Raw genomic sequence first — 7,704 nt, forward strand, 5'->3', positions numbered from 1 at the left:
CGTTGCATATGGACTTATGTTTTAATATACATGTAAAAACACATTCCGACTATTTCTAATACATACAAGACCCTAGTTATAGACGTCTAAGCACCAACACATGCTTATATATTAAAATAAACCTATGTGGACACATGACATTATTTTATCCTGCCCACATAGAATGTATACAACTACATGTTTAACCATTAAGTAATTAAATAAATTAAATTATAATAAAATATTGCTTGCAGAAGCACGGACCACCAGAATTTTTTATTGACCTGCACGCTATTATCAACACCTTTTTTTTATATTCTCTGACCCTAAATCGTCAAGTTCTTCTCCATAAATCTTCTCGATCGCCATTGTATTTCATGCCAAGTATTAAAATGAGAGTTAACTTTTAAAAACTAAGAGTTTTAATTAAATTATAAGGTAAAAAATGATAGAAGTAATGTGAATGTTTATTAAATTGTTGAACCCATTTACTTTATCAAACTAAAAACGTTGAACCCATTATATATATATATTAAAAAGCAAATATTAGTTGTCTCACATAATTCATTATTCATGGAAGAAGTCAATTAAATTTTTACATGTGTGTATAATATCTTAATTTTCAAAGTTGTTAGTTACAACCTAATTCATTTTTAACTTTGATTTAGTGTTATATTATGTCTCTTCGTAGACATATTGATTTTAACTCGGTTTTATGTTTGATTTTGCATTATTTCTTTCTATAATTAGTATTTGACATACTTTATTTTTAAATTATTACGTTTCTTAAACTTCTAATAATCATTGCGATGTGCTTATGCATATTTGCATTTCAGTACAAGTTTTTTGTGACACCGATCATGGTCAATATAATATATTATAACTTTTTTTCACAGGTAACGTGTCTTTAAATTTCAAATACAAACACACGTCAATATTTCTACGTACGCTTCAATATAAATTTTACTTAATACATAGCTCACCCAATGAGACAAATGTGTCAAATATAATATTTTTTTTCTTCATAACAACTTAAGGGGGTGTTTGGGATTGCTTATTTTCACCAACTTATAACTTATTAACTTTTGAAAAGTAATAAGGTGTTTGGGATTGCTTATATTATGAGAGGAAAGCTTTCATAAGCTACAATATTATAACTTATTAACTTAATAAAAAGTTATAAGGAGGTAAAATAAGGAATCCCAAACACCCCCTAAGTTTGCACATATACACCCTTATTTTTATATAACATTTCGATATAAAATTTTATTAAAACCATACTAATCATAAATGTGCGTACAAATTTTAGTAACTTTATGTTTTATTAATGTCCCATCATAACGTACAGGTTAGCGTGTATCAACGCTACTGCCGCAACACGCAGGCCGTTTACTAGTTACCTATAAAAGGTTATGCTAAATAAACCTTTTTTTCTTTAACCTTAACTAAACAAAATAAAGTTATTGGTAAAATTCATCCAATTATATCGCGACTCTTATTATAAATCTAAAGATCGCCCAATTATTTTTTAATAATCCAATTTTTTTAACGATTAAAAAAACTCATTTAAAAAAAACACTCATTAAAAAGCACTCAATTATTGATTTCACAATAAACCAATTACCCCAATTATTTAACATAAGTTGTGATAAAAAAGAATAGAAACACAAAATAATGATTACAGTGGTTGTTTATATTCGTTTATAACATTGTATCTTCTTTGTGTGCTATTTTCTCAAAACAATGTACTATGATTATGTTGTCTTTTACTATATGGCCCAGCACAAAAATTTTGACAAAAGGTTATTATGTTGTATGTAGTGTAGGGTTATAAAATGAGTATGAATTTGGAAACGTGGTACCATGTTAGCAAATGGGCAATTTTTATTTTATAGGTGTAGTGGTGTTGTAGCCGTTAAAACGCCCTGCCTAGGAATGGCAATGGTGCATGTAATAAAATAATAATATTCTTTTAACCTTCGCCGGCGGCAAGTCTTGTCCCCCCTCCCCCCGGCTCTTATCGCCAAGATGGGAGGGCAGTTTTGCCGCTTAAGATCGCCACTATGGCTTGTCTTAGAAATTTAAATGTTGAAAGTACTGATATCATAGTAAAACTATTATGGTTCCGCCAGACAATCTCATGACTAACCAGATAAAGAAAATCATGCAATTTAAATAGTTACATATAGATATATTTTTTTTTTACCGCGTGCTCTTAAAAAGTTACATCAAAATAAGTGGCCATGCATCGTTTAATTATTAGTAAATATGATAATTTTGATAATTTTCAAAAACGAGTTGCCAAGAGTAAAATAACAAAACATCACGTCCAATCATCTATTATGTATAGACGGTAAAATCTTAACATGACAAACATGTGGTAATATTAATGAATTTCATCAGAGAGAATTATATACCCCTCAACTCGAATTTATTTATTATTAACCTCAATGTTTTATTCGATTTTAGCATGTCCGTATTGGATGCCATCATATGAATCCTATATCGACCATGAAAACTCATCGTTCATCATCAGCATCATCATATCATCGCAAGAAGTTTGAGGCATCAAATAGTCGACAACATTCAACGGCGATAACACAGTTTCAAGCGAGGATTCGATATCTTGTAAAAAGGGTTCGGTCCAAAACTCGTCATTCACCATCGACGAACATAGTGGTAACTCGGTTGGCGTAGCTTCCGAACTCGTTGCTCTTTCGTTTTTTAGTTCTTGATCTTGATTGCCCTCCGGGTTACCCAGATTAGGTTCCATGAATTCAAGGTGTTCGCTTTCTAGCGTAGTGCCATCGTCCTGTGCTCGTTTCTTTAAATGCGTGTTCCATCGATTTTTTATTTCATTGTCGCTCCTTCCTGGCATATTCGCAGCTATCGCAGACCATCTATGATTACAACACCACATTTTATTTAGCAAGTTAGGAAATATTTATATATTTCAAAGTTAGAATCAAATAAAAACATATTTTAAAGTAAGAATCGGAAAAATAAATAGGATAGTTATGTTAACAGCGAAGTAACTTTTATTACTCTATAGTTTTTGAACTAGAGTAATTATTATTAGTCTACTAAATATTTTATAGAGTAGTTATGTTTACTCTAGTTATTTGTACGTTTAGTATATCAAAACTATATTTATGTGCTTAGGGGTGTTCAAAACCGGATATCCGAAAATTCGGATATCCGACCTTCGGATATCCAGTCCTTTCGGATAGTGGATTTCACTATCCGAATCCGAATCCGAAATTTCGGATATCTGATCGGATAGTGAGTCGGATATCCGAAATTCTAAAAATAATAATAATAATAATTCATTTCTATAACTCCATTGCTTCGGAAAGTCCAAGAAATTTTTGTATACAACAATATACTTTTGTCATTTGAGGCTAACCACCACCACTCATCATAAAAGCATAAACACAGCCGACCAAAGCTATGAACCCCCGATCAACACAAACAACCGTTGCTCATTAAGAATCACCGGCCACGAATTTCCGGAATCCACCAAATCACCATCGCTTCGTCTTCATTTCAAATGGTTGAATATTAAATCTTTGTTTCGTCTCCCTCTCTCTAGATCTGTTGTGGTGGATGGTTCTGGGCCTGGTGGGGATCAAGGTGGTGTGCTGGTGGCCGGAGAAGTGTAGTAGGACAATAAGGACTGGATTATAGGGTTTCTTAAAATGTGGATGTAGCGGAGCGGCTTGTAAGGGCTAACAGTTAATAAAAGTGATATATATGTAAATATAATAAATAGTTATAAAATAATAAAAATTAAAATTTCGGATATCCGAACTATCCGAAAATATTCAAAATTACTATCCGAATCCGAATCCGAAACTTCAGATATCCGAATTTTCAGATAATTCGGATTCGGATTTTCGGATATTTCGGATACAGATTCGGATTCGGATTTTTTTGAACACCCCTATAATGTGCATGTACGTATGCGTACAACTACTTGTTGCCAAGCTTTTTATGCAATTCAAAAATATGCGTACAACTTACTTGTTGCCAAGCTTTTTATGCAATTCAAAAATGATGTCGTCCTCTTCCTTGGTAAAATTCCCATGTTTCATGTTCGGGCGAAGATAATTCATCCATCGCAACCTGCAACTCTTTCCACTTCTTGACAAACCTAGGCTCACGAAACAATAAGTAATAAAGTATACTCTTTACTATTTTCATATAAATATTCAAGAATAAGGGAAGTGTTTCGTACCAGCAAACTTTGGAAGTAAAGCCCAGTTCCAATGACCGTATCGTTGAATATAGGCTCGTAACTTTTCATCTTCTTCTTTGCTCCATGCACCTTTCTTGACGGCATTTTTCTCGAAACTGAAGGATTTAGCCATTTTTCTGCCTTCTAACATTTTTGGTCGATGTATATAGCTTCTGAACATTAACCACTTATTTATACCAAATCTTATAATATATGAACATGCTAAAATGTGATTCTTTATAAATAATATATGAATTATTTGTCTTTTTGTGATTGCAATGTGATGATTGAAGAAACGTGGATCTACTCACTGGTAGCAGATCTACTTTCCTCGGGTGTGATTAAACTATTTCACCGATGGTTCTTCTGGATCCGAGTTCTTCCACCTACAAAATGAACAGCGCCGTTACTTACCCCTCAGAAAGGGACAGAGGGGTCCTCTTTGGGGTAACCCTCCGGCGTGAGAATCAGTATCTTTTGGAGAAGATAATAATGTTGTATGTAAGTGAATCTCAAGAGTCTTGCTGAATCGCTGAATACCCTTGATGATGTGACTGTGTGTCTTTCTGTAACTGACTGTGAGTGAATATGATTCAATATGATTGAATGTGATATCACTGCTTGTAACTGTCAATGATTGAGTGTGAATGAATGTCTCATCAAAGTGGAGTTGATGCTGTATTTATAGTGCTAGGGTTTCCACTGGTTGGGCTCAGCCTCGTTGGCCTCCTCCAACCGCACTGCGCCATGTGTCCTCTGGGACACCTGGCGCTTTCTCGTTGGTTGTAATCATGTGGTAGCACATGTGTCATGCTGAGTTGTCGACCTTTCATTTGGCAGCTGTCAACATCAGCATATTCTTACTCCTTAAAAAGATGCCTTCTAGAAGATTGTCTGACGTGCACAATCAAGGTTGCCCTAACCCTGATTTGGATAAGGACGAGGTTGATTATGTGCACGTGTGATATGCGCCCATCCTGAGGATGCGCGAAGTCTTCTTTTTATTCTCACGCGCAGATATTTCATGCGCAGGTGTGATATGCACGAGCGTGTGATATGCGCCGCGCGCTGGTGCGCCACGCGCAATTGTGACGCGCGAGCATATGTGATGTGCAAGAGCATGCGATATGCGCCGCGCGCATATGTGATGCGCGAGCATATGATGCCTGAGCATGTTTTGTATGCGCCATGCGCCTGGGTTTTGGCTTTGTGCCTTCATAATGTCTTTATCTTGCGGGTTGACCCGGCTTGCTTGGTGTTGAGGCGGGTACATACCTCTTCAAGCCCCCCCAGTCTAATGTGTGTCTTATCTCGCGCGAGCGTGGTGAGATAGATATTAGACTCACTGAATTGTCCTTTTGTAGGGGGTTTTGTCGTTTTCTTGGTTGTTTCCATCGTCGCGCGAAGTTCTATCCATTTGGTTGAAAACGAAAGGTCCAAACACGTGGTTGGTTGGTGATGACGTGCGCCGTAAACGTGTCAGACGTTTCGTGTGCTCGAGGTGCTACAGTTGCCTTTCACGTCCCCTCACAACTGTCTTGAACACGTGTCGCACTCGCATTGGTTTGTACCTGCGAGTGAGGGCGCGTGTCTGTTCCGTGGCAGGTCGGTTACATCTTTCTGTCCCCTCACACAGCTGTTAGGGACACGTGTCGCGCCTTCCTTGGGTTGCCCCTGCGAGTGGGGGCGCGTGGAATCCGATCAGCTGCCACTTTTCTCTCTCCTGGTCCTATAAAAGCAGGCCCTTAGGAAATTTTTATCTTCATCTTCATTGTTTCTAAAATTCAAATTTCTGCTTTCAAATTCTGATTTGAGTGTTTACATCGATTGGAATCCTCGATTATCGGCTATTACAGTTGTATGTCTGATAGTTCATACTCGTCTAGCCCTTCAATCACCTCCGTTGCCTCTCGAAGACGCCGTGTGAAATCTGTGGTGATGTCGACATTGAAGCAAAAAGGAAAGGGGAAGAAGGTTGTTGAAACCACATCGGAGGAAGTAGGGAGGACCAAGGCCACCAAAAGGTGGAATGAAATCCCCTGCAAATTGAAGCAGGCCGATCTCGACAACCTCATCGCCTCTCAGGGGTTTCCCACCCTGTTTGGCTGCATGTTGCCTAGGTCCGGGCAAACGGCGGCGGACCCGCCTGCCGGCTATATATCCCTATATAGCCACTTTTTCACCCACTGCAACCTTCGTCTCCCGATGACAAGGTTTGTGGGTGCACTGTTGAAGTTCTATGGGATTCACATATCCCAAGTCCATCCGTTTGGACTCGTGCGCGTGACTCACTTTGAGTTCATGTGCAGATCCCAGCGCGAGGAACCCACTCCTCGGCGCTTTCAATATTTTTATAAGGCCAAGATCCAAGACAATTGGATCTCTTTTATTCCTCGCAGTCAGAAGGTGAAGTGCTCCACTGTTTCATTCAAGAGCCTTCATGACTGGTCTGAGAGGTTTTTTTACATTAAGGCCGGTGTGATCCCCATCCGTATGACCATGCGCTCTATCACTTCTGCGCCTGCGGATGAGGATGTCCTCAAGAACCCAACTGGCGCATGGGTTAAAAAGCTGACCGCCGAACCATCCCCCGCGAAGAAAATTTGCGAGGAGGCGCTGGTTGGGGTCGGCATGAGCAGGCTCTGGGCCGACAGCGCGCTTGAGCCCGTTATCCAAGTCGACGGGTTGTGTAAGTGTTTTTGTTTTTTTTTTTTTTTTTTTTTTTTTTTTTTTTTGTTGTTGCGCGAACATCGTTCTTTTGCTGATATCATTTAACTTGTCTTTGCGCAGTCACCAAGGATTACATCCTTGCCGCTTATGATGAACATGTGGAGGGCGGCTCCGTCGAACTTGGCGTTGGGGAGGTTGGTTTCCCGGATCGCTTCGATGACATGTTCATCCCAGTGGATCTGGATTTTGACTTTGACGGTGACGCGCCTGGTAAGCCTTCGCAATCCTGCTCATTCCTTTAGAATACCCAAGTTTATTAACAGTTCTGTCGCTTGTTTTTGTAGATGCGCTTGAAAACTACGAGCTAGAGCTCGCGGAAGAGGAGGAGGAGGAAGAGGAGGTGCCTCTACTAAAGCGCAAAGCTAAGGGGAAATCTGGCGCAGGGGCCAGTAAGAAACAGAAGAAAGAGGACACCCCTGTCGCTCATCCCCATGCTCAAACGAAGAGACCTAAGGAAACCACAAAGGTTTCTTTAAGTTCTCTGCCTGTGAGAGTGGGCAGACCTCCTGTCCACTTGAGGTATGGTGCCGTCGCCTCCTCCGTTCGCGCTGCTGAAGAGAGAAGCCGCGCCGCGCCTGCAACAGGTATACTTTGCTTATCTTCATCTGACTGAGTTATTATTAAACCGTTGGTTATTTGAATGATTGCAGAGCCGGCGACGGTAACAGATCAGCCGCAGGCGCCACAAGGTGCTACGGCTGCGCCGGGGACTCCATCGAAGTCCCCTGTTCTACCCTCTGAAAAGGGTAGAATGAATT

At 39.3% G+C, this 7,704-nt stretch overlaps 1 pseudogene across 1 annotated transcript; it reads right to left on the reverse strand.

Annotated features, from left to right (window-relative positions):
* Positions 1–2,479: 2,479 nt before the first annotated feature.
* Positions 2,480–4,424, reverse strand: LOC143562328 (transcription repressor MYB4 pseudogene; annotated as a pseudogene). Its single transcript, XR_013140466.1, has 3 exons — positions 4,217–4,424; positions 4,003–4,132; positions 2,480–2,879 (listed from the first exon to the last, which is right to left on the reverse strand). The product of XR_013140466.1 is annotated as a transcription repressor MYB4 pseudogene (transcript).
* Between the last annotated feature and the right edge of the window lie 3,280 nt (positions 4,425–7,704).

Source organism: Bidens hawaiensis, unplaced genomic scaffold (genome assembly GCF_021521415.1).
Source record: "Bidens hawaiensis isolate Kalapana, Puna unplaced genomic scaffold, B.hawaiensis_p1.1 tig00020927_1, whole genome shotgun sequence".
In the NCBI taxonomy this organism is placed as follows: Eukaryota; Viridiplantae; Streptophyta; class Magnoliopsida; order Asterales; family Asteraceae; genus Bidens; species Bidens hawaiensis.